Below are 2,887 nucleotides of genomic sequence, written 5' to 3'. Positions count from 1 at the left end.
GGAGCCTCCTTCAGAACCGAGGTCCATGCACATTCCCAGTCCTGGAGCCTCCTTCAGAACCGAGGTCCATGCACATCCCCAGTCCTGGAGCCTCCTTCAGAACCGAGGTCCATGCACATCCCCAGTCCTGGAGCCTCCTTCAGAACCGAGGTCCATGCACATCCCCAGTCCTGGAGCCTCCTTCAGAACCGAGGTCCATGCACATCCCCAGTCCTGGAGCCTCCTTCAGAACCGAGGTCCATGCACATCCCCAGTCCTGGAGCCCCCTTCAGAACCGAGGTCCATACACATCCCCAGTCCTGGAGCCCCCTTCAGAACCGAGGTCCATGCACATCCCCAGTCCTGGAGCCTCCTTCAGAACCGAGGTCCATGCACATCCCTAGTCCTGGAGCCTCCTTCAGAACCGAGGTCCATGCACATCCCCAGTCCTGGAGCCCCCTTCAGAACCGAGGTCCATGCACATCCCCAGTCCTGGAGCCCCCTTCAGAACCGAGGTCCATGCACATCCCCAGTCCTGGAGCCCCCTTCAGAACCGAGGTCCATGCACATCCCCAGTCCTGGAGCCTCCTTCAGAACCGAGGTCCATGCACATCCCCAGTCCTGGAGCCTCCTTCAGAACCGAGGTCCATGCACATCCCCAGTCCTGGAGCCTCCTTCAGAACCGAGGTCCATGCACATCCCCAGTCCTGGAGCCTCCTTCAGAACCGAGGTCCATGCACATCCCCAGTCCTGGAGCCTCCTTCAGAACCGAGGTCCATGCACATCCCCAGTCCTGGAGCCTCCTTCAGAACCGAGGTCCATGCACATCCCCAGTCCTGGAGCCTCCTTCAGAACCAAGTCAGTGCACATCCCAAGTTCTGGAGCCTCCTTCAGAACCGAGATCCATGTGCCGTGTGAATGTGGTAGAAGGTAGCGAGAAACCTGTGTCAGGAATTTAGCTTCAAGAATATTTCCTACATTCTTTGGGTGTATTTTTGTTGTTTTTCCTCAAACTTCTATTATATACTCTAAAAATACCTTTTAGCATTAGTCATTAATCTATCAACTATTAAACAAACACAGTGAAGCACTGTTATTAACTAGATCTGCAAGAACACAGCATGTGGGAAAGGAAACTGACAAGTTAACTAAAACTATGAACACTGTGCCTAAGTCCCCTCAGAACTGTAAGCTCACAGGTCTGAGATCCAAACTATCTTCCTAAAACTGTTTTTTCTTCCGATTTTGGGTGGTGTTTTCTTTTTTAGCTCTATAGACATTGCTTTAAGTCATATTTTTAAAGTTGTCATTAGCAATGACAATATTTCATTTTATTTGGAAAATAAGAACAGGATATATTTTAAAGAGCAGCTAGAAGAAGCACTAAAATTTATGCTGAATTTATACCAAATTCTAGTTTGCTTTCGGGGAATGTTTAAAAAAAAAACACAAAACTCTGGGAATGATCAGGGTATTTTTGAGAGAGCACCATATGTCTAGTATATTAATCATAAAATATACTGTTCGGGAGAGGGTATACGCCAGGGAGGAGGACAGCATCCAGGAAATGCAGAGAGTTTTGGAAAATGATGAAAATGTAGAAGAAGGAAATAAAGATGAGGCTTTGGAAGAGGATATTCCCAGGCTAAAGAACAGGACCAGAGGCCAGCCCGTGGCTCCTCAGGTGGCAGGAGGAGGCATGACCTGCCTCCCAGGGAGACCCCGACAAACCCAAGTCTGTGACATCTGTGGTGACCACTCCAAGCCCGGCCGGGACTCGGCGGCACTGTGCTCACACACACCTGGCCAGCGACGAGGGCATGAAGCCCAACCAGGAGACCCGGACCCCACCCAGCCACAGAAATGAGAACCACAGACCCCAGAAAGGACCGGATGGGACAGTCATTCTGCTCGGGGGCCCTCACACCGAGAAGACGAGGGAGCCACCTGAAGAGCAGGCGCCCTGCGCAGACTGATGCTCTGCTCACTGGGGAGGACCCGGCAGGAGGGAGGCGGCAGTGCCGCAGCTCCCACCACCTACCACCTACCACCGAGGACTTACTAGGTTCCGCGTCACAGAGGGACACCTCACCTTCCCACGGCTCTGATGAGGACGCCGCAGTGGCCGAGGTTCCCCACCGCAGATGAAAAGGCGGCTGCTACACCCATGAACAGACTCTAGGGCAATGAGCCATCACCCTCTGACTCTGGGCATTGTTCTGGTTCTGATAAATATATTTTAAATGAAAGACAACTTTGGGTTTTCCCTTCATCCTTGCTTTTGCCTCTTTCCTTCCAGCATCCCTTCCCCCGTCCCTCTATTTTGAATGTGTACAGCACAGACTACTGAAACAAAACAGAACCAAAGGGCAGTGCCCCTCAGAGAGATGCCACCCTGAGGTACTGTCCGTTTTCCAGAGAAACGAGAAGTTGGGCGAATTATCTCTTTTGGGGGAAGGGGATCTTTTTGACATGAGCAGAGCTGATTTCCTCGGGTTTCCTATTGGCAAAATGAAGAGAGAGGAATACTGGGCTTGGAAACAAAGAACCAATTACATTAAATAAATGAGTATTTATATATTGTTTGAAAAAGGCATCTTCCAAGGAAACTGTACATCTTGTGCCTCCGGAGGTGCGCTCAACTCTCCAGTAGCAGGAAATCACAATCATTTCTTCTATAAGAGACAGAGATTGACTAGCATGGAAAAGTCGAAGTCCTTCTGGCCATAAAAGACTGCTTTTTAATTTCACCCTAGACCCTGAGAAAATTCAAATGGTATATTTAAAAGTGTACATTTGTTTCATAATTTGGATAATTCAAGTTTCTACTTCCGGATTTTATTTCTGACATCTAAAGGGCAATGGCTTCTCTTTTTACATTTATGATCAGAAATTCATCTTGAGGCTA

The 2,887-nt window shown here is 49.3% G+C and overlaps 1 pseudogene; it reads left to right on the top strand.

Annotated features, from left to right (window-relative positions):
* The first annotated feature begins 1,471 nt into the window (after positions 1-1,471).
* On the top strand, positions 1,472-2,127 carry LOC118620802 (annotated as a pseudogene).
* The last annotated feature ends 760 nt before the right edge of the window (positions 2,128-2,887 follow it).

The sequence above is a fragment of the Molossus molossus genome, unplaced genomic scaffold (genome assembly GCF_014108415.1).
Source record: "Molossus molossus isolate mMolMol1 unplaced genomic scaffold, mMolMol1.p scaffold_m16_p_8, whole genome shotgun sequence".
NCBI lineage: Eukaryota > Metazoa > Chordata > Mammalia > Chiroptera > Molossidae > Molossus > Molossus molossus.
This window is presented reverse-complemented; position numbering and strand designations above follow the sequence as displayed.